Raw genomic sequence first — 12528 nt, 5'->3', positions numbered from 1 at the left:
ATTGAATTAGCCCTACTTAAAAAGTGACCATTAAAAGCTGAATATCTTTTGCAAAAGGTCCAGGTAAATGTCAAACTTGTTTTGAATCCTAACATAGATCTAAGCAGGGCTCTGGTGAACCAGCGTTTAGTCTTTCAGCAGAGGCTTTCTTTCCCCACCATTCACATATCACCAGCAAGAGATTCTTTTCACTCATTCAGTTTCATGAATTTAATGCTTATTTCGGAGAAATATAACTAGTATTCACACTTTGTATTTGTGCCAAACATTAGTCCAATAATAATCAATGTTTATGTTTTATTTAGAGCACATTACCACAGCTTTTATCTTTCCTCATTTCATCTTTCATCAAAAGAATGCCAAGCCCATAAGAAAAGGGAAACCCAGGGCACTTAAACTTTTAAATAAAATAACGAGCCTCCTTTTCAGTCCTGGCTCATATGTTTGTAACACACAGACAGGGCTGTGCAGCCATCGCAATAAAATTCTCCTCTGTTGAAAGTATGCAGTCATGTAAAACTGATGCCAGAGGAGTAGCTTACTGAAGCAGACACCAGATTGCAGATAAGCCTACATGCACACTTACAAACTCACAAACACTGCACCCTGCAATGGCTACACATGGCATTATGAATGAGTGCACAATCTGTGTTAATTAATATGGCCCCGATCCTTTTATTTTTCTATCGAAGATTCAGGTTTATATTCTCTCACTCACATTAACACACCCTTTTATCTTTTAAACTGTTTAAGAAGGCTAGACTGGAGTTTGGGTTTGTTTCTTAAGCACAGTAATTTGATAAAATGTAAATCAGTACATCCTGTTGTGTAGCTGGACAAAATGCATGCACACTCATTTCCGCATGGGCTCATCAGTGGATCCATTGTGTTATGAGCAGCAGTGGTTGAGACAGCAGCTATAAGCCTCAGGTACACACAGGTATTAAACTGCATTGGAAGAAGAAAACAACGTACTTAGACTGTTGGATTTTTTTATTTATTTTTTTGTTTGTTCTCGTGCAAGTTGTGACTTCTGGCACTCAAGGAAATGAAGCTAATATTTATTGTCTTTCTATTTCGTTGCTTTGGCAATCTCTCTTTTCTGATTATCACTATTTTCTTTTCTTAATTCTTTCTGGACACATCTTCCACTTGTTTATGTCAGGTCAAATTGTGTTGCTTAGTTACAAAGTAGTATATGAATATTGAACAAAACCAACAGCAAGAAGAACAAAAATGAATTAATCATTGGTTAGTACAAAATAAATGCATGATTGATTAAAGACTGTTGGAAGTGTGGCTTTATAAGTAATGTACTTTGATAGTAAATAAAAAAAAAAATCCCAAAAGAAAGAATTTATGCTTACTTAACATATTTGATTGATGGATGTGTAAATTCATGAATGTGTCTGCGTATGATGAATTTGTATGAATGTATGAATTTCATCTATGCATATGAATTAGAGACAAATTACTATAAAGTTTGGTCATACTATATGAACATTTCTCTGAGATTGTGCTGTTAGTGGAGCTTTATAAACTTAAATTTTAATCTAACTACTCAGTGTGCTCTCTCTCCTCTTTTGCATTGTCTCAGTCATATTCTTAAACAAATTCTCACGCCTGCCTGGTGTGTTCTTTGTCAAAGCTTAGGTTCTAAACAAGGGCACAGTGACTAATAGGTTGTAACATTTTGTTATATATCACCATAAATGTGGCAAATAAATGTAAGCTATGTCTATAAATGAGATAGGCTGTTACAGTGATGCTTATGTTTAAATAGTTATGATGGGTCGCTATTACAAGCTATTTGTTATAATGTATTTTTTATGCAGCTGTATAATTTGCACTTGCATTGCTTATTACAGCTGCATCTTGTGTTGCTTGCTACATTTAATGGGTCTAACAACACTCCAGCTGAGGTCTTTCCTGTATCCTACATGTGGGGAAAGCGCACGCAGAGACAGGCAAAGACTCGCAAACCAAGCACAAAAGAGTCAATTCAATGTGAACAGAAAGTATCACTATTAGAGGGAATGTGTAAAACTGAAGTGAGCATGGTGGTGAAGGCTCACCATGGACACTGGATTATATATCAGTAAACATACTCTGTGTGTCCTATGTGTCCTTACCACATATCCTCAGCTCAAGGCAAAATGTCGATTCACATTGATATTCTGCATGACTCATCAGTATACTTTTTGGTGTCACACATTGAAACCACAGGATGAAGTTTCAAAAACACAGCTGAAGACACAGGTGAAGGCTTTCAGAAATCAAAGACTTTACCAACAAAGCTCGCAAGCAGTCAATACAATCAAGGCAAGCACACACGAAGGAACCCGAAGGTCCTACAGAGGAAACAGCTACACAAGGACCATATATAACGCATACAAGTTAGTGATACAGGCAACACAACACAAAGTTAAGAACATGACATTTTGAAGGACGCACATGTTAAAATTAGCTAAGAAAGAAAGAAACTGAGTGAAAATGATGTTCTACGAGTTTTAGCTCCGGCTACTTTCCCTGATTTGCGAGATGAGCATGAGACTGCCGTTCCCTTTGCAGCTGCTACTGAAGGCTGCGCTGTAACTTACTTCCTGTTTAATGGGCAAACGCAAGATTATGAGACGCTTACACACACAGGCATCCAGATGAAGCTTTACATTTCCCAAGTTTAACATAAATAATGAATACTTTCAATAATTATTAATGGGAAAATGATCTTCTAAAGGGTATTAGGAAATAGCTTGATGCGCTCACTCTCTGGACACAAGGATGCTTCCTTGGTAAAGAAAATGCGTTTGAAGATGCAAAGTCTTCAACATTAGCAATGTGTGCATGGATCTGTCTGTGCAAGATGCACAATGCAATTCCAGTAGTTAATTAAAGCCTTACTTGCACACATTTACCCTCTTGCACAAACGCACGTTCACTCTCAGCGAATAGACCATATCCTGACAAGGCTTAGGGGGAAGAAGTGTTATTAGGCTTGCAGGCTGGATAAACTGTTCCCTCCCCTGTGAAAAGACATCAGGGCCAAACAGACTAAGAGATGGAGACAAACACAGATGGAGAGCTTGATGGACAATTAGAGACCGACAGACACAGACAGACAGATTGCAGGCTGCTGGGTGCAGTCAGCGACAGCGAGACAGTATTTCATGACTGTGCAGCATTAGTTTTCAGTCGGTGAAATGAAGTATCATTTAGCTGTAGTGAAATTGCCCTTTTTTTTTTTTAAATCTATCCTGACAACTTGGTTATGTAACTGCTGTCACAGATGACTTGCCATAGCTATGTGACTGATTTCTGTAATGAAGTCATAGACTGATAATGCGTGCAATATACCTGTGTTCTTCCCCACAGAAGCCTTCTGTGTCTGTGTGCGCATGAGACTCCTTGTAGCTATTGCAGGAAGTCTCGTGCAGATGAATGCATCCTGCTACCCATCTGTCAGACACATGCAGACTAATCTATCTTCAGCAGGTCACAGAACACTTTGTCACACACAGACACTCAAACTCACACCTCAAAACGGATAGAGACCAAAAGTCATATGATCACACAAATTACATGCACGTACACAAATTCACATGGACAGATGCACATGAATTGTATTTGTGGTTATGTGTTTTATTTTCAGTCCTTAACCATTGCAGGTTAACATAATTGATTAAACGCTACGTCAAAACGTTAATTAACACACAATGGAGAAGAGGATTTAAATATTACACTAGCTTGAAATTATTGTGTATTAGGAACTAGTTGGCCGCAGATATGAAGTGGTGTTCATTTTCTCTGGCCACTCAACATGTACATACAGGGTCAGTGAATAAAAACTTCATCAAACATCATCACACAACTTTGGGATGATGTATTTGAACCCTATCATCCTAACAAAATCCCTTTGGGGACGATAGTCTCTATGGCTCATACAACGTCCTTCCTAAGATGTTAATAGGAGAGGGAACAAATGAGGTTTTAAAACGATTGAGTTGCCACTTGGGTGCTTAATATTGTCTGCCAGAGGGTGAAAGCTCATACTCAGTAAAGGACATGGGGAGGATTTTCTCTGCCTGTATATAAATGGAAGAGACTGTTGTTCCTTCTTTCACTTGACCTTCAGTGTGGTCCAGACAAGATGGACAAGCCAAGATTGAAACTGTATGGAGAGGTAATATACCATACTGTCTGTATCCTGTATCTGATTACACTACCTGGGAGAAAGATTGTGGCCAACTGCAAATGCTCTGAGCTCTCTTGAAAAGTGAAATCTCTGCTGGAACCAAGGACACAGCCAGCCACACCTGGGCTCACCAGCTGAACATGTTAATGAGTATTGTGGATATATGCAGCGCAATGTTTACCTACTGCCCTTGGGTCAAAAACAATCTTATTAGTTTTTTTTTTGGTTTTTTTTTTTATGTACCAATGTACAGAATTTTCTTTCTCATAGTACGATGAAAATGGCCTTGTAATCCCAATAGTTATACTCCTTTGCATAGAATGTCAGAAGCACTGTGGTCATACAGTCTGTCAGGAAAAAAGAGACAGTTCAATAATAAATGTATCAACAAGCATCTGTTCAGTTTTTTTGTAATCAATATCAATGCCTGAAGCCTGTTGGAAGCTGAACTAAAATCAACAAAAAGCTGTTGTGCATAAGCTTCATGTCCTCCTGATTCTTAACAGTCACATCTATTACTTTGTCCTTGTGCATATTGCTAAAGATCCAACTATTGACTTGCATCTTTTGGGAAACATTTAATCATAATTGAAACTGAAGCTGTTAAACTCCAATTAGGGTGAAATTTTACACTTCAACAGGTCACGATTTCTCAAGGCTATTTTCCTGATACAGTCCTTTGTCTTTGTCATATGCGGTTTGCAGTTAGGTTGTATAGTAATTGTTCTTGCTATTTACTAACTCAGTTGACTCAGCACTGTTTGCCCTGAAAAATATTCCAGTCAGTGGACATGAAACAGTATTTCAGCGTCCCCGTTATTGTTTTAACCCCACTCTTATGTTTGTCCCAGAAGTTTCACTGTCGTGGGCTGAGTTTGCCAGCAATGGTTTGTATTAAGCTGCAGTCTCTCTGTCACATTTTTCTAAGGATGTTGTTGCTTCACAAAATAGAAAGGGTTAACTTAAGGTTACTGTTGTTGAGGCATGCTAGAGTGAAAATAGGAGCTGCAGGTGTGTGCTAGAGCTGTGGGGGAACACAGTCTGCGGCAACCCTAAGCACTTACCTGCTGGGTGGGTCATAGACTGCACAGATGATAATGTTACCAAATTCCCTCCAGAAGTGAAATGCTCTTATACTCAGAAGTTGAATGTGAGGGTTACAGACAGTTTTACCAATTGTGTATTTTTTTCACCTGAAAGATACCCCTCGTCTTTCCAGAGCGATTTGTTCCTTGGATGAGAGAGAAACCATCTGCTTCCACGTGGGAAAACTATAAAAAGTCTTTTGTTGAGTTGTGTGGATTTTCGTGAATACTGGAACACGTGATGATACTTTTAATGTGTGCTAGTGTTGAAATAGAGTTCAAGGCAATGTAGGTGTCCCTCTCAACGTAAAAGTCAGTGCAAGTCTTTAAGATGGTGTCCCAAAAACTATCAAATACAGCCCTAAGCTACATAAGCACTGGTTACAAGCAGAGCCTAACCCTAACCCTATATTCATTGTTCGCACTCATCACTTAGTGATTTTTCATCACAATGACCAATTTTAACCAGCTTTTCCATCAAATATGCACTTTAGATTATATGGCTGAACAGTATTTATCTGTATGTGCCGCTACGACTCATATCTCCAGGCCTCAGCAATTAACCCAGGGAGCAAAATGTTACTGTGACTGATATAAATAATGAGCCAACCCTATCAAAAATAACACCTAGCTTTTAAATTAAGTTCTTACATGACAGTATTTGAGTGTTGTTAACAGCAATCAAGGGGGTTTAAAAGATGAATCTACCTCACTTGAGGATAATAAAAATGGGCAACACAATTGCTGCATCACTGTTTATTTCTGGGTTTTTTAAAGTATGAATATTCAGATGAAAAGTGTATAGCATAAAAGCAGGTGTGTGCATATTTGTCAGTTTTTGCCATTGCATCCATCTCTGAGTGGACGAGCGAACGTGCCTGTAAGAGGTTGTTGTAGGTTAGAGAGAACAAGTGCTGCTCTTGTAATGTGATTTTACGGTTCGTCCTCTCCTGAACAATACCTGTTTTTTCAGTCGCATGCCTCCACCGTCTCCCCCCTCTCTTCCTCTATTCTTTGATTCTGTTGTTACCAACTGCGACAGTGTGGCAGGTATTGTCTCCAGGAAAACATTTTGCCATGATGGCACACATACAGACTCACAAGTTGAAAACAACTGCGAGGAGATGGGGGAGGAGGGGAGGAAGAGGGGGGCTACCACTCAGGTGGTTTTGTGTACTCTGGCAGGTGTTTATATTTTTGTCTGTGGACAGATTTTATCACACAATAGTCACAACCATGCAAGATGCAGTCACAAAACATAACTGGCATAAAGTTGAGATCAAAATGAAGGCCGAGTTTGAAGATTGTATCCTGTGTGAATGTCAGCTTGTTGATGGGTGTCACAGCTAGTGTGATCCTATCACTGGATGGTTTGTAGGTCCATTTGTTCCTCTTATTTCTCTCCTACCATATTTCTATGAAGCTACATTTATCATTTCTTGTTCCACCTTCTTCCAGTGACCCAAATATTTTGTTTGTGCAACTGAAAAGAGATTACAAGAATGGAGTGACAAAGGAAACAAAAACATCTGAAGGCAATGAAGCTATAAGCTTGTAGCATAGTCAAATTTTGCCAGGACACTGATTCAACAAAATATGAGTAACAACTAATGAATAATTTATTTAGCTGTTTTCCATAGATATGTATATCTGTCATAATGTAGATTTCTAATATGCATTAGCCACATATGTCAGTGGCATCACATTATTCATAAAAACTGGTACTCTGCAACCAATTGCTCTTCAGGAAGCAAGAAAGATACTTGCTACAGTTGGAGGTCTGAAAGTTGATGAAAGAGTACAAGAAGGCAGATACTTGTCAAACCCAACAATTTTGTCAGCAAATAAGTTCAACAGGAAGTCAGCAGGAGGGTAAGACAGTATAGTTCCCATAAATAGAAATTCTCATCTCCTTTTTGTAACTTATTATTTTTTATAACCTCTGACCTTATGCTGCATGATTGATGTGGTCAGAAGTGGACCCTGTTGCATCTGTAATCACATGCAACAATGACGTCATCACATATTTACACACCCTGAAGTGCATTTCTACATCACTGCAACAAGTGCTGAAGTTAAACAGCAAAAGGCCAAGGAGTGTTAAGCTGCTAAGATTTGTTTATATATCCTTCAGCAGTCATGAATATCGTTAGCATTGTTACAGATTTGGAGTTTAACCTCATTTTAAAGCAAAGTGAATGCATCCAATAAAATTAAATACTATCAGCATCAGCATTTTATACATATGTAACAAAATATATTTTGTAGTGTTCACTGACACCTAAAAAGGGGTTTTAAGTAATGGAAAGCAAAACTAAACGCAGAGTTCATGAAGCATGACATCAGTTTTATGGAATGTCTTTTGTAGGAACTTGTTCTGTAATGAAACATGCCATTTAACCAACTCCTTTGAACCAGCATTTCCATATTCAACACATCATCAAATGAAAACTGACTTATTGCAGCAGAATTTCCTGAGAATTGCTGCTTGACTTCTTGACAGACACACAGGCAAATTTGTACAGACACACAAACTTGAATCTAATGGCTAGTTTGTGCAGCAGTGTATTGACATAACCCTTGGCTTTGCCACTCTCTTGCCAAATCATGTAAAGCAGAATCTCTGTCTGATGCTCATTTCCTATTCTCTCCTATTGGTAATTAATTTCAATCTTGGCAGATTAGCCCTCAAGCAAGTGCAGAGCCAGAAAAAAAAAGTATTGGGCTAACAACATCTGTGGGTGCTTGTTGTTATGTGTGGGCGGGATGTTTTTCTGTGGGACGTTTTCTGCATAAAGAAGTGTATACGGATGCATTTTTATGACAGTGTATGTCTATTATTTCAGATGTGTGTGTCGGCGCATTTCCCTATCTTGTCATCTCCCTGACGGCTTCAGATATTTATTAGAAAAAGGCTAATTAAGCAACCTTTATGGAAATGTATTCATTACCATTTGAACAGAATTTTCATTATTCTGAGATTTATAAATACATTTCCTCATTTAATTATTCCCAGATTTATCAAATCTGTGTCTTAACAGGAAAATAAATATTTGTGTGTATGTGAATGAGCCAACCTGAGCACACGGAGAGATTAGGGCAGAAAGGAAGAAAAAAGGTCTTCTTTTCGATGACAGGAGTGGAGAAGGAGGGAACAATCAATGCACTCCTAATTGATATTTCATTAAGAAACTTGTCCAAATCATTAGTCTGTCTGTCATCCATGGTACCATCAATCATGCTGAGAGAAAAACCTGGCTGGCACACTGTCCCATGAAAGCATTCATCAAGGCACTTAACCAGTCAGCATTCTTGCATTAGCCTCACCCAGCTGTTTGCTGCATTTGTTTGTGTTTGCATTAGACATAGCATTGGCCTAACTTAGAAGTCTGCGAACAAAGAAGTGTTTACTGTTACTGTATGTGGAGTATGTATGAAAAGGTTTCTCACTGTCAATTTCTGGTATTGGATTATTCCATCTTTAGACCATTTTTGTCCGTTTTGCAATTTTTTTTTTTTTTTTCCATATATCTGAACATCAGGGTGAACCCAATACATGTGTTCTCTGTGCTAACACATTATGGTTTATTAACTAAACAACAACAACAAACACTCGAAAGACAGCCTCACAATTTCCTTCAATGTTTTTTTTAAGTCTATATTTTGTCTTGTACTTTAGTAGAGTGCTGGACTAAATTGAACAAAAGCCATATAATAACAATTATTTATTTACAATAGTTTCATTTGTTCTTATAGCTTCTTTTTTTTTTTGCATGACTTGTTAGACAATGTTAGATTTCATCTCTCCACTTGAAGGGTTATAGGTTACAGGTTATTAAAGGCTATATTTGGATTGCTGTTATATCTTCTAACCCTTATGCTCTCACTAGTGAGTCATAACACTATGGCACCACTTGCACATTGATGTTGAAGTAGCAGTTTAGACCATTCAAGTGGAGTGTCATGTTGTTTAAGAGATAACCATGAAGGTCCCTTTCAGAGTGCAGTGTCAATTTTGACCAATGATAATGATGAAAAATACCACCACGTCTTAATCTTTAAAGGCCTTTTTAAAGTACAGGCTTTAAAGTTGACATTTTCTGCAAGCATTCTGTTTGTAACAGCAGGTGTCGGGGTGTACAAAAAGCAGATTATCCCTATTTCAAACAAAACTTTCATCGTGAAATCAATTTTGAACAAAGTTCCTATGGTGCTAGTAGCTTTTATTAAACAGAGCTGAGATGAGTAGTGCATGGTTACATATCTTGACACAGAACAGAGTGCCCTGCCCTGCATGCCTCTGCAACAAGAACAAATAATCAACCAGAAAAATATGAAAATGACTTGCAGGCAGATGGTGAGATGATTGCATCCTTGTGCAATTTTTGGTTTGCGGGTCTTTTATGAGGCATGAAAGTTACTTTTCATGTGTACTTCTGCTTCTCAGAGTTGTTCAAATCCTTTTCAGTGTAAATTGCCCTTTTCCAAGTAGCCAATCAACCAAGCTGCCTGTGGTCCTCAGTGTCACTGACGATGAGCAGAAAGGCTGAATTTCACTTAGGATCTTCTGGCCGAATGTGTAATGGAGGGTGTGTGTTAATACACAAATATCCATGTGTGTGTATCTGTGTCTCTGCCTCCATCTCATCCTTTAAACCATTAAAATCATCTCACACATGCTGAAACAGAAGCTATACTGTAGTGAACTGGAAATGTTATTTAAGGTGTTAAAGACCTGGGTAAAGATGTCTTTTTGTTTTGCACCTGTGCAAATTATGTACAGCGATGAAATGGATACATTTGTGGTCGCATCATTGATGTTACAGGCTGTTACTGGCTGCAGACAATGGGCAGGAAGATCCAATAAAAGCTGTATTGTAGTCTTTGCACACTCAGACGTGTACACACACACACACACACACACACACACACACACACACACACCCCTTGGTTCCCACACCTGATGCAATCCCGGGAAACAGACAGTAGTGTTTTCCAACTTAGCACCACTCATAACAGCACCAGTCGTTTAACTGGCTCAAGGCAGGATTGCATTTTCTTGCGATATGCTGATTTATGATGCATCGTGTCGTTTCACATCTCACGAGAACAGCAGAGAGAAATTCTCATTATCTCATGACATGTTGATCTATGGCTCAAAGTACAGTGCTTTTGCTACTTTTTCTCTGAATAGAAATGTGCCGTTATGGTGAAAGCAAAGTGTGCACCCGTAATTCCAAACACTACACTGGCTTTGGCTCTCTGTAAGCACAAATCTGCTGTAAAATAATGACTCAATCAGTTATATGATGCTTATGAGCCGGTCTGTAAAGGTCAACATAAATTCTTTAATCAATATTTTTCTATTGATGTCCTTTATTTAGCCATTAGGAAAACATCTCTTCTCACTTCAGGTCACTCCTCACATAAAAACAGGAGAGACCTTTCAGCTCAGTCAAAAGTTTCTCTCAATTACACATCCAAGTTAGTTTTTCTGAGCTGAATTTGCAAGTTCTGTATTTTAGCACACTCTTGCTATTCTAAGTACCATTTTAAAGGAACACTAAACTGTCAGTGTTGAAGTTGAAAATATCAGCAGAATAGCTGCAATTATGCATTTGTTTCTTTTTGGAGACATTGGCAAGATAATCAATGAATTATATAGATCTTAGGGAGATAGAGCCATTTTCTGTTTCAGGAATGAAACTCTTTATAAACACCCCTGTTGTTACATGTTTTTGCCACCAAAATCAGTCTGCTTATGATTGGTTTAATAATGGTTGTCATGTTGGGAGACCAAAAGTCCTTATTAGGACAATGTCATTTTTGGAAAAGTAGAATTTCATTCAAAGATAAAACAGAAATCTGTGAATGGTTCCTTTCTTCTGTAGTTTAATCCTGATTTATATTTTCATTGAGGAACAGCAGCCACCATTTAAATCGTTTTTACGCTTTATTTTAGACTTTTTTATTTTGGGTATAGTGTCGCATTAATACTCCTTTACCAATATGTTGTATTAAGGTAGAAGGCTATGAAAGCATTTCTAATGAATGTATTTCTTTAGCTTTATTAATGTACTATTAGCATAATTAAGCCTGTGATTATGATAGGACATTAGGCGGTCAGCTCAAGGGCCTTTTGTTGATTAATGAAGCTCTGCTCTCAGTATTGTGTATTGGCTTCAGTTTTATGTATGTGATACAAAAATACAATTACCTTAGACTTAAATTCATATATTTCACATGAACCTTTTTGAACCTTGTGTTGCAGAACAATAGAAGTGGGGGATATTGCAGTGCCGCATTACTGATTTTTACTATGGTATATAATGCCCTCTGAACAAAAAGCAATACAGTAGATGATTCATTTAATCATCCAATGTGGTGTGTGTGCATCCATAATTGTCTCCTTGTCTGCTGCTGAGCCTTATGGCCTCCGGTACATATCATCTGGATACACAATAATTATGCTGAAGTTGTTCGTTAGAGGCCCTGTGATACACTGGTGACCAGCTCACCACCAGTGTGAGCTGGGATTGGCTCCAGCACCCCCCACAAACCAGAAACATATAAGTGTTAGAAGATGAATGAAGGTTAGTGATATTCATGGTGGCTGAGCACAACACAATTAAAATTCTTTCGTTCTCAGCAATTTTAACCACTCAAAAGTGAAATGTTATTTAATTCTTCAAGTAGGAACTTGAGTAAAAAGCAAAAGTTTAATTGTTTGGTTTCAAAGCTCTTCCTGTGAGTTTTGCTGCCACTGCTGCTGTTTCCAAAAGTGATGTCACTGGGTCCTTTCTTCAACAATTACCTTGCAGTGATTAAGTGAATTTCAGCCTTACTGCTATCTACACAAAACAACTCGCTTATTTCACCCTGTAGCTTGAACAGACGTTCTCTAACATTTAAATTGGTGCTCTGCGTAGATTTAAATGCTCAAACACACCCAGGTGTCAACTTCCATAAATTTCTTGTTTTATGTTAACTCCGTTCATTGTATCAGGCATCAGTTGCCTTGGGATCAGTGACACCAGCAGTAAATTGAACCCCAGTTAGATCCATCAAGGGAGTTTACCAGTCACTTAGTTGTACCAGCTTCACCTTGCTGCATTTCTGTAAGCCGTTTGTTTCTTCTAGACACAGTGGTGGGTCCAGTAGAGTGCTGCACACAGAGCATCAATTATATAACTGAGGCTGTTCCCAAAATAACTCCAGGAAATTACAAGACCTTAAAGCCTCAAAACAAAC

At 38.2% G+C, this 12528-nt stretch overlaps 1 protein-coding gene across 1 annotated transcript in view; it reads left to right on the top strand.

Moving 5' to 3' along the window:
• Positions 1 to 12528, top strand: part of grm8a (glutamate receptor, metabotropic 8a) — a 175892-nt gene that overhangs the window by 123955 nt on the left and 39409 nt on the right. The gene's annotated exons all lie outside the window — the stretch shown is intronic.

This window comes from Echeneis naucrates, chromosome 23, assembly GCF_900963305.1.
Source record: "Echeneis naucrates chromosome 23, fEcheNa1.1, whole genome shotgun sequence".
In the NCBI taxonomy this organism is placed as follows: domain Eukaryota; kingdom Metazoa; phylum Chordata; class Actinopteri; order Carangiformes; family Echeneidae; genus Echeneis; species Echeneis naucrates.
This window is presented reverse-complemented; position numbering and strand designations above follow the sequence as displayed.